Genomic DNA, 16,139 nt, shown 5'->3' on the forward strand with positions numbered 1-16,139 from the left:
CCCCTCTGAACCTAGGAATTCTCAGGCCATCTCCCGCCTGAATCCGGCCTATTGGCATGCATGGGAAAAACCGTGCTTACATTTTTGTAAAAAGTTAAATCACGAATGCTCGCTTGGAAAGTATTTGCCAAGCACAAGTTAAGGTGCTGTCCACAAGGTGGCAGTATTCTCACACGAGGTGAAAAAACATACTTGCTGACATTTCTACAGAAGCTGCATATCTTGCTTTTTTAAAATTCGAAAGATGTGTGCTCATTACTTACTTAACTGCCCGCTTTTAACGACACACTGAAAGCACAATCAGGGGCACCCGCTATGGCACTATGGCATAAAAAAAAATCAACATTGACATTCGTCATATTTGAAATATCTTCAGAAATATTGAAAATATAGGTATTGCTTGCTCTCATTAAACCTTAGAGGAAATTGGGAATGTGTGACTTGTTGCACAACCGTTCTAAAAACACAGCCTCCAGGCTTGATGTGCATCTAGTTTCACCTTGGCGGGTGTGTGGTCTTGTACCTTGTCGGCTATTGCTCAGTCTATCAGGTGAATCTGATCACCGGTGTGTGAGTGTGCCCACAGTTACAGCCGCAAAGCATCGATACATTCCTTAGTGAACCACAATGAAGGGACCTGGTGGCGGGAACTACATGTGCAGCCAGTCTCCCCCTGGGGAAATTCATGAGATGGATGAGATGCGGGGGAGGTCACAAGTGAAGGGGGGGCGAGGACCCTGCATGCCGCCTGTGGCGGCAAAGAGAAGTGCACCAGGCGGGAAGCACAGCATCCCCGCAAAAGTGGAGCACGCGGCAGGCGCTGGGCCGCTACCAGGCCTGAGTCAAGGGGAGGGGGCGGGGCAATGGGAGTAGTCACGTGCCGCCAGGCTCTGAGAAATCAGGCAGCACAGCGGGGCCTGCAGGGGGTGATATGCCTTTGGATTTGACTGCCAGGCATGCACAGGAGGGGATAGGGCTGACATAACTCCTGGAAGAGGAAGTGGGGAGTGCCCCAGACCAGGCAGTTGGATGAGGCAGGAGTGGGGGGCCCAGGACAAGCACAGTTGCTGGAGTTGAGGCAGCACAGAGGCTGGTCGGGCTGGGACCAGAGCAGCAATCAGTGTGGTAAGGGGTAGATTTGGAGGCAAAGATAATGGAGCAGCACCAGCTTTTGAGGATACAGAGGAGATGTGGGAGCGCCAATGCAAGGAAAGAGAGGCTGCGCTGGAACAGGGATACCTAATGAAGCAAGTGAAGGGCGTGCAGGGTGTCAGAGACAGGCCCAGGGGGTCTGGGGTGGGTCATTGGCTATGGATGCCAGAGGGGTTGCAAGAGGAGTCAGGTACTGTGGAAGCTGGTGCGGCTAGAGGGGCCGGTGGTGCAGGGGGCCTGACAGGGTGGTGCAGCCTGGTGAGTGAGGGATCGTCAATGCCAACAGGAGAGATTGGCTATCAGTTGGCGATGCTGACAGGGTGCAAGACAGCCCCTGGATGTTGGCCTGAAAAGGTGGGGGGTCTGTGGCGGCCCTCGCTACGCTGCAGCCTTGGTCCCTCGGAACACACATGGAGCGGCACAATATGCTGGATTGAGAGATGCCTGGGAGAAGGAGTGGCGAGACGAGCTGTGTGTGATGTGGGCACAGAAGAGGTTAATTTGAAATTGGATAACGAGGAAGGCAGTAATTAGCGGGAAGAAGGTGAACTGCGTGATGAGGAGGAAATGGGGGAACAAGCGCCACAGAAGGATGGGAAAGGTGAGGCAACTGAAAGTACAGTTGGTGTCTTTCAGAGAGCAAGAGCGAATAAGGGAGGCACCGCTGGAAAAGTGCCTGCGTCAAGCGGCGGATGTCGCAAGGACAGATGGGTCGGTGGTGGATTACCTTCAGGTAATAAAGAATGGTGGTCGGTATGAGACACAAAGTAATTGGGGACAGGTTCAAAGGCCTGTAAGTTGCTGGGGGTAGGGAATGGGATCAGTGAGGGAGTGGGAGAGAAAGCGACAGAGGCACTACGGATGCGGACGTTGCACAAGGAGGTGGTGAGAGACCCAGGCAAGGAAGAAAAGGGGGTTCAGATGAATGACAGACAAAGGAGGGGGAGGTCCATAAAATAGTCTTCCATACATAGGCTTGGCAATGCCCCTGGAGCCCCACTTGTCTGACAAGATGAAGAATAGGATCTGGAAGCATGAGTATGTGGATATCTTCAAGTTATTTCATAGGGACATTCAAGCTAAGCAGGGGTCTAAGGAAGAAGAGTGGGAGCTAGTGCGGCAGCCCAGAGTGCCCATTTACATGGAAAAGTGGAAGTCAGCCTTTTTAATTTACACCAATATTTATGGTGGACAGAGAAAGTGTGCTATTCTAATATATGGATATTATTAGAAAGTTGCAGATGCATTTTGGGGGCTATGCATGGCTCGGTTATGATGAGAAATTCAGGACTCGAGTCAGTATTAACGCGGAAACGCCATGGGGGATGTGGATTCTGAATTATGGCTGCAGTGGATGTCATTGACGCAGCCAACGTTTTCTACTTGTACGGCTAGCAGCCTTCCAGTCACATATTGGCCTTTCAGCCCCGTCCCCAAAACAGGAGGCGGGGAATGTGCCAAAAAGTATGGGACTCAGTGTTGGGTAATGTTAGAACTTTATTAAAGGTTTCTGCTCCAGATACACATGCAAGTTTAAGCATGAATGTTCCAAATGTGGGAGGAGTCACCCCATCATGCAGTGGTTCACCCTGCCCAGACCCGCGTAACAGTGCATGGCATCCAGTGGGAGGGGACATCAGGGTCTGACCGTGCCAAAGGACTCTAACGCCAGTTAAGGTTAAGGGCTTGCTCCCATGGCTCACAATCTACCTGGACAGGGAGGGGGCCTTCAGATTTGAATGGGGTTTTAAGGATTGTTTTCTGGTGGCCCAAGGGGATGTAGGAGGGTGGAAAAGTTACGGTCAGCAAAGGAAACACTGGAGGTGGTGGCAGCAAAATTGAGAAAGGAAGTGGAGGAGGAGAGAATCGTAGGCTCTTTCTATGATTGGACCCTATCTGTCTTGATCATCTCCCTGTAAGGGGTGGTGCTTAAGAAAGTGGATGAGGAGTTCAGGATGATAAACCATTTGTCATTGCCAGAGGGAGCCTCAGTGTACGGTTTCATTGCCACAGAAAACACTAAAGTGGTGAATGCGTCAGTGAGGGATGCAGTATAATTGGTGAGATAGTGCGGCATTGGGGCGCTGCAGTCAAAATGTCATAGCAAATCATCTTTTTGGCTCTTGTCCATACATTAAGAGGATCTTCCATTGTAAGGCATGCAATTTGTAGTTGTCATCTGTGTGGACAGAGTGTGGCCTTTGGGCTGTGTCATTTCATGTGCTTTGTTTGAGTCTTTCAGCACCTTTCTGCAATGGGTGTTTACGAAGATGAGAGGGCACCAGAATATGTCACATCACCTGGATGATTTTCTGTTTGTAGACAGGCAGGAGTTGGACAATTGTCCCAGGGCTCTGAGACATTTTGAACAGTTGGCAGAAGAACTGGGAGTTCTCTTAGCCCCAGAAAAGACGGAAGGCCGCAGTAAGGTGTTGACATTTTTGGGCATTGAGCTTGACAAGGAAGTATTTGTGGTGAGTTTGCCCTGTGGGAAAGTGCACAAGATCCTGCAGTTTTTGGACGAGGTGATTGGGGAAAGGAGATTGGAGTTGAGGAAAGTGCAAAAGTTGCTGGGGTTCTTGGATTTCGCGTGTAGAGTGGTGAGGGGTGGCCAAACGTTTTGCAGGAGGTTGGGCATGGCTATGTAGTGGGCAGTGTTACCCCACTACAAAGTGTGTATTTCTTTGGCAGTGCAAGTGGATTTATGTATCTGGAGTACGTTTTTGGAAGAATTCAAAGGAGTGTCAATGTTGTTTCTGGAGGATAAACACAGTTTGGCAGGTGCAGATCTTCTCAGATGTGGCAGGTGCACATGGTTTTGGCCTGTTCTGGGTTGGAAGGTGGTGTGCAGAGTGGTGGCCGCCACACTGATTGCAGCAGGAGAGGAGCATTGCCTTCTTGGAATTTTATCCATTGTTGGTGGTCTTGACAGTGTGGGGAGGGGTTTTAGCTAACAGGACGGTGATGTACAATGTGAACAACATGCCTTTAGTGCCCTTTCCAGTGCCCTTTGGTGAACTGACAAAGGGCACTGGATCTGAAAGCTCTACATTTGTTGAGGAAGGTTATGTTGGGCTGTTAGCAATTGAACATTGTTGTTAGTACAAAATGCATGCCAGGAGTGGGCAATGATACAGCAGATTCATTATCTCATTCACAGTGAGGAACCAGGAAAGATTTGACCCTCACCCGGGGTCTCCTTCCCAGCGGTGGAGGGACACCCTTTATGTCCTCAGGGTCAATTTAGCAGAGAGTACACAAATCAAGCGGAGTCACCAACTGGAGGAATAAAGAGAAGTTTATTACATGGATTATAGCTCGAGCTAATACAGAGTCTCAGGACAGTCAAGTGACTATCCTATGGAGGCTGCCCCTTCACTCTGGGGCTCCCAACCTTATATACACACAAAACTGCTTAGTCAGAGGACAACTCCACCCCTATCGTATTGAAGGTCCTCTGCGGTCTTCAGAATACTTCAGGGATACACGTGTGGTGGGAGAAGGTACAGATGCAGCTGGCAGGAGGTGGCAACGACTTGTACAAACTTGTTCTGGCAGTTACTGATTAAGCACGACTATTCTCGGAACTGTAATTGGAAAAAGTAATATGGAAGCGATAAGCAGATTGCGAGCACAAGGTCAATCATCAAAGTTCAGGAGGTTTGTCGAGCACATGGCACCATAATAAAGATAAACAGATGCCTAGCAGCTATGGTGTATGATTAACTTTATGTACAACATCTCAATCCCTCCTTTTGCCATTGTGAGGCAAGTTTGAACGTCATTCAGTGTCTATGTTAATGGACATAAGGTCTTTTATCTCCTGCTCAAGGGACAGCATAGCCGTGTATTGAGGAGGGCGAACAGGCCAGGGGGCAAGGGATGCCATACAGCAACCGCACAAAGCAGGTAGGCACTGTACACAAAGACAACAGGTGAGGAATACAGCAGCAAGCACAAAAAGGAATATTAGTATCTTCCTGCCCCATTGGGAAATCAAGCCCCAAAACCAGTCGGTCAAGGACCATGTTCCTTCGTCTTGGTGTATTGTGGAAGCTATCATATGCAACCTTTGAATAGCTTTATACACTGAAGGGGCATTGTCTGGTATATAAATGCAGCAGCTCGATCCGATCAAAGTACACACTCCACCACAGTCTGCCAAGATAATGTCAAGAACCATACTGTTTTGAAGAGTAACAAGGCGGTCAGCAGCGAGCTCTGCAGTGATGTTACTCAGAGCTCCTGCTGTTTCATTTATTGTTGCTTCCACAACTCGTGTGAGATGTCTGATATCCCTACTGTTCATCATAGGGCCCCAAAATGGAAGGACTCCTTTAAAGTAGTCCAATGCTTATTGTGCAGAGGTATCAGATATTACCCCTCTCCGAGTCCTGTGGTGTTGAGGGCCAGCTGTGTAAGTTAGTGGTAGTAACCAAGCATTGTAACACGTGCTGGTCCAGGTGGGTACCAAGGAGGTGTAGGCATTATTACCACAAACAAAATACGAGTTTCGTGATGGTATCATGGTAGGCCAATTAGTTCCATTCAATATTACTGTAGCATTACAGTTACTGGCACCTACACTTCTATTACCACTTTTCTGAAAACAAAGTGGAGCCTTGACCTGTGTTACAAAAAATCTTCGGCCAATCCGGGGTGTGGTATTAAAGGATAAAAAATATATGTCAGTAGACCTATTTCGTCGGTCAGCATATTCTGACTTTTCTTCCTTTGTTCCATAAACTCTCGTTCCAGTGGGCCAGCATAACCGGTATAGGTGGGAGACCAATAGTCCGGAATTAGTAGCATCCATTGAGGTAGCCCAAATGGCTGATAGTTCATACCAGGCGCTGCAGGAGCCATAAAAAAAAAAGGGAATGGAATATATGGCAACCTTCTTTACACGGAACTCAGTAGCAAGCCACATATCCAACAATTTGTTCTGTTTACAGCGAGATGATGTTGATGTAACATAGATATGAAGGTATTGTTTTCGTATTCCTCACGTGGTCCTTCCTCATGGGGTGGTAAGGAAACATGGCTGTGTTCTGGAGGCAGTGGCGTAGTTGGTGAGACCTCTGAGTCAGAATCATGTATTACCACCCAATGCAGGACAGAAGTATCAAAAATAGTATTGTTATGGTGAGACAAGCGATGCGTGGGCCTAATAGTCTTTTTAAATTACTTATTTTCTTCTTTTTCCTCTTGTCTTCTTGTATAACATCCATTTCTCTTTATTGCTTGTCCCACTAGCAGTTCAGTCCAACCTAGGTGCTGCCCGTGACTGGTGGTTGCTTCACTGTGGGGTGATTCCAGCAGTCCTATTGACACACTCTGGTCTGCCCCGACAGTCAAAATCACGGCGCTGCAGCTATCGTCAGACTTAATACAGGGGACAAGCAATCAGTTCATTGTTCATTTTCTTATTTTCGTGGGCGGAAATTGTATCTTGTGGATTGTGGTATGGTATGGTCAGGAAACAATTGTTCAGTGTGACCAAAATCTGAGGGAACCTCCTGCAGCGCACTGTCGTTCTGTTTTTTTATCACTCCGCGTAGTGTTGCTGAAATGGTCCTCAGTCATCGGGTGGTCACCACTTTTTATTTGATCAGAGGGTACGAATAGGGGTACTTTCTTACAGTGGGATGCATCTATCCAATTCTTAGCTCCCTCTACCTTAACTGCTGTTCGAGTAGCAAGGAGGACTTGTCGCGGACCTTTCCATCGAGGTTCGAGACTCTTTTTCCACTGGAAATTCTTTGTGAGGACCCAGTCTCCAGATAGTATCTTGTGGCCTGGATCAGTGGATACAGATGGGAGTGCTTCACGCACCTGTTGGTGAATAGAACACAAAGAATTAGTGAGTTCATTTAAATAGTCCATCAAAACAGGATGTTCTTGTTCTGAGTACTTGTGAGGTCGAGGGACCCCCCAGACATTTGCTGGCCTACCCATCACTATCTCATGGGGTGACAACCCTGATCTAGAGTGAGGCGTCATCCTGACAGACATTAAAGCCAGGGGCAACGCGTCCGGCCACCGTATACCGCGTTCTGCGCATATTTTTGACATCTTCAATTTAAGTGTGCCATTATATTTTTAAACTAGTCCTGCTGACTGGGGGTGGTTAGCTGCATGAAACTTCTGGCGGAGTCCCAACCCTTCACACACCCTTTTCATCACCTGCCCTACAAAATGACTCCCATTATCTGACCAGACACACCTTGGGACCCCAAACCGTGGGAAGAACTCCTTCAGAAGTACCTTTGTGGTGGTAAGGGCAGTATTATCTTTAGTAGGGTAAGCTTCTACCCACTTACTAAACATACAGACCACAACTAGGACATATTTCAAGTTGTTACACCTTTCCATCTCAATATAATCCATTTTTAGTACTTCAAAGGGATACGTTGGTGGGGAAAAATGCCCAGCGGGGACTGAGGCACCCTTCCCTATGTTATGTTGTAAACAAATCATGCAGGATTGAACCAGTTAGTCAGCTACTCTTCTGATATTTTTATTAGACCAAACCGGATCAAGCAAATCACAAATGCTTTTCGCACTAACGTGTGCAGGACCATGGGCCATAGTCACTACTGGCAGAATTAATGTATCGAGTAACATCCATCTTTCCCTCTGTGACAGATCTGTCCAGCACAGCGTATTTTCATCTAACTTGGCCTTCCCTTCTTCCCATTCCTTTCTCTCCAGTTCAGTTGCCTCATCCTGTATCTTCCTGACACTCTCTACCGTGTTCCCAAATATTTCATGGGGCGAACCTTCTCTGTACTATCTACCACATACATGTGTCCTGTCTTTGCATACGCTGTATCTTTTGCTGTCTGATCGGCTAGGGCGTTGCCCTGTCCAGTTTCATCTGTCACCTTTTTGTGTGCACTACACTTCATGATAGCCATTGTTCTGGGCAACGCCAGGGCAGAAAGTAAGTTTTAGTTATAAGGGTCCCATGTTGAATACGTGTCCCATGTGAAGTGAGGAATCCTCGTTCTGCCCACAAGTGACCAAAATTGAGTGCTACGCCAGATGCATACTGACTGTCCGTGTAAACATTCACATTAAGTCCTTTACTTAACTCACAGGCTCGTGTTAGAGCTATTAATTCTGCGGCCTGAGCAGAATTATGTGGTATTCTAGCTGTTTCAACTACAGTGGTAGCTGTTGTAACTGCATAGTCTGCAGAGGTAGTGCCATCGGGTAGCTTGATGCATGAACCATCTACGTATAATATGCCATCAGGGTCTCTCAGTGGAGTGTCCTGTAAGTCCACTCTCCCTTTTGTTTCATCCTCCGTCCGGAGAATGCAATCATGTATGTCATCATAAGAATCTTCTGTTTTTTCAGTAATTGGCAATAAAGTGGCAGGATTGAGCGTGTTGCACCTTTTTAATGTTATATGACTAACTAAAAGTGTCAGTTCATAAGTAGTTAATCGTGCATTAGTAAGATGCTGTGTTTTTGTTTTGTTTAATAGTGCGTCAACAGTGTGTGGGACCAACAGGGTGAGGGGTGAATCCATGACTATCCCAGCCGACTGGCGCACTGCGACCGCTGCAGCGGCTACTGCCCGTAGACAGCTCGGGAGTGCACGGGCCACTGGATCCAGTAGGGCCGAAAAATAAGCACAGGGGCGTTGTTTGCCGCCATGCGCTTGGGTTAACACTGATAGTGAACATCCATTTCTCTCGCTCACATATAACTGAAAATCTTTACGATAATCAGGTGTACCCAGTACAGGTGCTATGCAGAGTGTATTTTTCAATTCATCAAAACCAGACTGAAAATCATCATTCCATTCAATCTTTTCAGGACAATCTTTGTGGGTGAGTTGCAAAAATGGTTTTATCAAAAGAGAATAATTAGGAATCCATTGACGACAGAAGGAGGTAATACCTATAAAGGCCCTAACCTCTCTCTGTGTCCTTGGAACCGGTATGTCTCATATAGCTTGTATTCTCTCAGCCGTCAACGTACGTCCCTCCTTAGACAGGAGGTGTCCTAGGTATATAACCTCCTGTCTACAATATTGCAATTTGGAGAGGGAGACCTTATGGTGATGGTGTGCTAGATGTTTCAATAAGGCTACAGTATCTGTTTTACAATTTTGTTCTGAAGTGGATGCTATTAAAAGGTCATCCACATATTGAACCAGCGTCGAGGAGCAAGGAAAAACAAGGGCATCTAATTGACCCTTGAGGGCCTGGCTAAAAATGCTAGGCGATTCAGTATAGCCTTGTGGAGCGCGACAGAACCGGAAACTGCGACCACCCAGTGAAAACCCAAAGATGTGTCTACTATCTGGATGAATGGGAATGCTAAAGAATGCATTCTTAAGATCGATAACAGTGAACCAAGTAGCGGAGGCAGGTATCATTGTTAATGTCGTAATGTCAGGAACAACAGGGAACTGGGGTATTACAATCTTATTGACCGCCCGTAAATCAATAACAAATCGGAGTCCTGGAGACGCGGTGCCATCAGATAATTTTTTATGAACAGGAAGGACAGGACTGTTACAATCATTACCACACGTTTCTTCAATGACACCCAAATCAATCAACTGGGTCACAATATTTTTGAGTTGTTGTTCAATGTGTTGGGATAATTTGTATTGGGGAAGTCGAGGCAATTTGGCATTGGCTTTCAAGCGTATGACATACGGTGGTAGGTCCAGACATCCAACATCGTCCTTATGTTTGGCCCATAAAATGTCTGGCAAATCTCGAAGTTCGGGTGGAAGTGGTTTTGGCAAAAATTGTGACGGGAAATATTTGGACCTAGAGTGACATGAACTCCATCCGGAGAGCAATAAATGGTGGCGTACAATTTCTTTAATAAGTCCAAACCCAATAAATTCTCACTACAGGCCGAAGTAAGAATGAGAGGGGAGCTAATGGTGTAAGGACCTATAGCAACATGCAGTGGCTGGGAGACGGGGTTAGCCACCGGAACACCAGAAAAACCTATAGAGACGTTAATATTGCCAGACAGAGGGACCCCTTGGACCTCTTCCTGTTTAACAGAACTTTTGGTGGCCCCAGTATCTACCAAAAAATCATGTGGAGTACCGTCTAATTGTACCTCAACGTAAGGGCCATTCTGCCTAACAGGAATAGAAACTGGTCCTACCCCCCTCTGTCGAAGGCTGTCCTAGTCAAAGGAGGACCCCTGACCTTCATACGCATCATAGTCATCACTAAAATATTGACGCTGGGATGAAGCATCAAAATAATTCGGGCGGAGGGTACTGTGGGACCGTGAAGGGGCATGCTGGCGGGGTCTCTCTGCAAGACCAGACCTACCACGTGGTCTGTTGTCCTGTTGCAGTGGGGGCATGGGGCGGCCTGTAGAGTTGTCCTTATTGGGGCAGTCATTCTTCCAGTGGCCCTCCTGCTTGCAATAGGCGCACTGATTGTAGGAGAGGGAAGAACGGGGAGGGCGTTGGGACTGCCTTCTGTCATTGGGAGGTCCTTGTGACCTTGATCTGGACTGCTGTTGACGGGGCTGAGGGTAGGCCTGCTGAAATAACACCTTTGTTTTCAACTCCTTCGTTTTTTTCTCATTCTTTTCTTGTTCTTCTATCTCCCTGTTCTCATAATATTGGGCCATTGTCAGTATTCCAGTGGTAGTAGAGACTGGCCACGTACTTTCACACAATTTCAATTTTCCCTTTATGTCTGGTAATAAATTGTCCACGAATTTGTCAACAAAGAGTCTTATCCCCCCTTCAGTAGTCATGTCTTGGCCGCTGTAATCAGAAAAGACACCCTCAAACCTTGTATAAAAGTCTGAAACACCCTCGTCCTTTTTCTGTTTACAGGTGGCCAATTTATCCCAATTTATCCTGTGCGGTGCAAGTATGGTCTTCATTAAATCCAAAATACGCAGTGGGAGAGCCAATATAAGTGGGTCTGGTTTCGCTCCCCCAACCCTGTCTCTTTCTGCTGCTTGCAATTGGTCCCACGTGCCCCCTAGTTCAGCATGGTCGTGCTTCTGTATTTTTGACCATACTTCCTGCGGGACTACTGGTGCCATTAACATGTCAATATTGGACAACATCATAGTACATGATTCAAGATTTTGTTGCAATTCTTTATAATATCCTGCAGGGTTCTTACGGGGGTCAGGTAAGGCGGCTTTTAGGGTATATGTTTCAGATCTTTTCCATGGGGTGTGTACCCACATTTGTTGAAAATGCCCTGCGGTAATAACTTGGCCAGCGTCACCCGTCACCGGTTCTCGCCAAACCGGCGGAACCTCTCTCATGGGAAACATGGATGCCTTTACAGAAGGACTACATGTCCACAGGCGGTCCCTATATACAAGAAGAGTAACACCATAATCATGTAGACCAGAACCAAACGGCAGCCCAGTAGAGGCGCATTTTCGGAGGGCCACCAGTCCTGCGGGAGCTGAGGAACCATCATCCTCATATTCTTGTATTATAATGTTGCACATAAGGGTGGCTGCATGTAACTGAACTAAACTATCCCATTGTTTCAGAGTGTGGACAATGTCCCTGACCCAATAGTCATTCCAATTAGTCATCCACCTCTGTGTCATTTCTTCAATGACATCTTCCTCTTGTGAATTAGAGAACAAATGTCCGCGCAGGGTGCGCTTTCGCGGGGTCATGGGGCGGGGGGTATGTGTGGTGTCTAAACAGGAGTCAGGGGTGAGCCAAACGGGGGCCAGTCGAGGGGTGGGTACAGTCGGGCGGGGTGTATCCTCTATAGGTCTGGTGACAGGAGGGGTGGTGGTGGGTGGCGGAGCATTTGCCTGAGATCCAACCGGGGGTGGCACAATAGGATCACCTGGTGCAGGTTGAGGATGTAGTGTAGGATATATTAGTGGAGTATATAACGGGGGTTTATCTAACATATCGTTTAAAAGGGGGTCTTCCTCTTGTGGCTTATCCACTACTGATCTGGAAGGATAACACTTATCAGTTTGTAAGTGAAGCCTTCGGTCATGTTCTAAAATTTTCTGTTGATGTTCAGCTACGTCAGAGTCATATACCTTTTCAGTCACCGTCCTGGTCTTATGTCTCTGTAATTCTTTCTCTGCCTTCCTACGTCTTTGGTCTGCTTCTTTCTGCCAAGTCCGTAGTGAATCAAACATCCCTGGTCTACTTTTTGTCACAAACAAACGTTCCTGTAAATAGTCTAATTTATCTTTATCAAATGTCCTGTGAATAGGCCATTGTAAATCAGAACTACCTTTGGTTCTTTTTCTCCATATATCAGACCAAATAATCGGACCTATGCCATATTTAACATATATATCATAATTCGGAGTCCCGGCCGGAGGAGCGGGGCATGTTTCCTCCAGGCGGGAGTCCCTACTGCAAAGACAACAACACAATTTCATAAAACAACTGAACGCTGGCATTCTTTTAGTATATTTAAAAAAAAAAAATCTTACATCAGTGGTTTGAATACACCAAATGAGTGGCAAATATGCCTTTTGCTTCCTATATACTTAAATGACAACTGAGGTCAGTCTTACCACTGACGTCGATCTTTGCAAAGAGCGATAGAAACCGTACAATACTCACAGGCCTATTTTTAGACAGGAATCTTTCAACTCCCGTCCTTACCTGACACTTCTGTTATAGTCCAACAGTTGGGGACTCCAGTAGTTCACGGAAAACAGAGACCCGAATTCAGACAGCGCCAGGAGAAGTCGAGCCGGCTGGAAGACACACAGTAGAGATCCGCAGCTCCGCGACAGAGAACGAAGCTCAGAATCTGGTGTGGGGCACCTCCCTTGGAAATCCAATTGTGAGTCCTCCGTCACCTGGTCGGTCCCCTGGATGCCTGACTCGGGTCCCTGTTCGGGCGCCAGATTTGACCCTCACCCGGGGTCTCCTTCCCAGCGGTGGAGGGACACCCTTTATGTCCTCAGGGTCAATTTAGCAGAGAGTACACAAATCAAGCGGAGTCACCAACTGGAGGAATAAAGAGAAGTTTATTACATGGATTATAGCTCGAGCTAATACATAGTCCCAGGACAGTCAAGTGACTATCCTACGGAGGCTGCCCCTTCACTCTGGGGCACCCAACCTTATATACACACAAAACTGCTTAGTCAGACGACAACTCCACCCCTATCGTATTCGAGGTCCTCTGCGGTCTTCAGAATATTTCAGGGATACACGTGTGGTGGGAGAAGGTACAGATGCAGCTGGCAGGAGGTGGCAACGACCTGTACAAACTTGTTCTGGCAGTTACTGATTAAGCAGGACTATTCTCGGAACTGTAATTGGAAAAAGTTATATGGCAGCGATAAGCAGATTGCAGCCCAAGGCTGCGAGCACAAGGTCAATCATCAAAGTTCAGGAGGTTTGTCGAGCACATGGCAACATAATAAAGATAAACAGATACCTAGCAGCTATGGTGTATGATTAACTTTATGTACATTTTCTCAACAGTGGCAATTATTCCACAGCTTGGCAGAAGGAGCAAAGGACAGCAAGACACCATTATATGCAGAGATTTGGGCATTGGGGGTAGTGAGAGTGATTGGGCTGGTGGAGAGGTCTTTTAGCAGAGTCTACAAGGAGGAGCTTGAAACTAATTTGAGAGTTTTGAAGGATGCACACAGAGGTTTTAGATACAGAATCACAGTGTTTGGGAGGAGGGAGTGATAAGTTTCATTCTGTCTGTAATCAACAAAGGTTTATCATCCACTATTGTTGCGGGCAAGTTGACTGGCATTTTGTTTCATGGAAAGTTGTACTGGGGTTTTGACTCAGCAAGGGATGAGATTTTGGGGAAGATTTTGAATAGGTAGAGAGCAGGAGTTGGGGTGGTCTAGTTTACACAAGGTGATGATGTTTGATTTGTTGAAAGGCCTTATTAGAGTTTTGCCAGATTGTTCTTATGATGGGTTTGAAGTGGCGATTTTCAGGTTTTGGATGATATGGATGTTTTTTGGTGCATTTAGGGTGTCTGAATTGCTGGGTCTACATGGGACCTCAGTGTTTTGCATACCGAGATACGCTTGGATCAGGCCAGGTGAGTATTTGGCTGAGGAGATCCAAGACTGACCAGGCGGAAAGGGTTAAGCGGATGTGGCTGCAGTAAGGGGACAGAGCAAAGGCATGCCTGGTGACTGAGTGGAGAAGGTTTCAGGTCTGGCCAGGGCACAGGCAGGAGGTGATTTTTAGGTCGAGCCTAGGCATCGCACATGCACTGTCTCTTGACATGCTGGATCTATAACTGTGGGCATTCGCCACTTCCGTCACACGTCCATCACTTTCATTTGTTCCTTGGCCTGCCTTTCAAAATTCCTTTGGTTTCTTTGGAAAAAGCTTTACAATTGTCCGCCTTGTTACCGCACTGTTACATGGATCAGTTCACTTCTTGCCATTTACTTTGTTTCTGCGCTACTTTTTTCTTTTCACTCGTCTCGCAGTGGTTTCCTCTTTGTGTTGATGCCCGTCCCCATTCAGTTAACCCTATAGGTGTGTGCGTCACCCTCACTGGTGCGGGTCAGGACCAGTGGCCGATGCCAGGGAAGGGTTTTAAAAATCTTCCGGTGCATCACACTTTATTTAAAACTCCCTCCCTCAGGAGACACAGAAGTACTTCCATGTCTCCCTCTGCCCCCACCCCCCCTCTGTGACGTCAGCGGGCCACGAGGCACGCTGAAATCACAGTTTCTTTTCCCCACCAGAGCAGGAAACAGCACATAAGGCCGCTTTCTGCTCCAGTGGGGAAAACTGCCCTGATAGGGCCTCCCGACCTTTCAGGAAGGCCTTGCATGAAAGGGGATATTCTCCCCTTTCACACAAGGCCTTCCTGAAATGTTTTCCTGGCCGTGGATCCCACGGCCAGTAAACCCCACTAGGCACCAGGGATTACACTTGGGGGTTATATTCGCCACCAGTTGTCTCGCAGCAAGTGTCTTCAAAGCAATGCACATACTCCAACCAAGCGTTTCAACCATAGCTTTTAGGCAGCAATAAAAAAGTCAAGCTAACTCTTGTGATTAAGTTTCTGCTAGAGAAGGATCGGACTTTTGTCTAGTGGCAGTTTTGATGCCATAAAGTAGCGCAGAAGGTTTATATGCCTGCTGCAAAGACCAAGGCCCTCATTCTGACCCTGGCGGTCTTTGACCGCCAGGGCGGAGGACCGCGGGAGCACCGCCGACAGGCCGGCGGTGCTCCAATGGGGATTCCGACCGCGGCGGTAAAGCCGCGGTCGGACCGGCACCACTGGCGGGGTCCCGCCAGTGTACCGCGGCCCCATTGAATCCTCCGCGGCGGCGCAGCTTGCTGCACCGCCGCGGGGATTCTGACCCCCCCTACCGCCATCCAGATCCCGGCGGTCGGACCGCCGAGATCCGGATGGCGGTAGGGGGGGTCGCGGGGCCCCTGGGGGCCCCTGCAGTGCCCATGCCACTGGCATGGGCATTGCAGGGGCCCCCGTAAGAGGGCCCCTACATGTATTTCACTGTCTGCTGCGCAGACAGTGAAATACGCGACGGGTGCAACTGCACCCGTCGCACAGCTTCCACTCCGCCGGCTCGATTCCGAGCCGGCTTCATCGTGGAAGCCTCTTTCCCACTGGGCTGGCTGGCGGTCTGAAGGCGACCGCCCGCCAGCCCAGCGGGAAAGTCAGAATTACCGCCGCGGTCTTTCGACCGCGGAACGGTAACCTGACGGCGGGACTTTGGCGGGCGGCCTCCGCCGCCCGCCAAGGTCAGAATGAGGGCCCAAGTCTGTATTTTATGTGAATATCCGAGTGGATTAGAAAAGCCAGCCATTACCTGCGCTATAATACAAATGAAATGTGTATGTGAGGGGATGGAGAGATGAAGAGCACTTTTGCAGGGTGGTAGCGAGGGAATTTGAAGAGGAGGTCATGGGAGTGGAAGCACTAAAAATGATTGTTGGACTGGGGGCCACAGGCGCTAAAGACTGTGACGATGGGTATGTGGCAATGCAAAGAAATAGTGTG

The 16,139-nt window shown here is 47.9% G+C and overlaps 1 long non-coding RNA gene across 1 annotated transcript in view; it reads right to left on the reverse strand.

Moving 5' to 3' along the window:
* Positions 1-4,432: 4,432 nt before the first annotated feature.
* The window catches only part of LOC138265469 (uncharacterized), a 32,548-nt gene continuing 20,841 nt past the window's right edge, over positions 4,433-16,139 (reverse strand). Inside the window, exon 2 of the long non-coding RNA XR_011199368.1 lies at positions 4,433-6,987. This is a non-coding gene — a long non-coding RNA (uncharacterized lncRNA). The remainder of the gene's footprint in view (positions 6,988-16,139) is intronic.

The sequence above is a fragment of the Pleurodeles waltl genome, chromosome 11, assembly GCF_031143425.1.
Source record: "Pleurodeles waltl isolate 20211129_DDA chromosome 11, aPleWal1.hap1.20221129, whole genome shotgun sequence".
NCBI lineage: Eukaryota > Metazoa > Chordata > Amphibia > Caudata > Salamandridae > Pleurodeles > Pleurodeles waltl.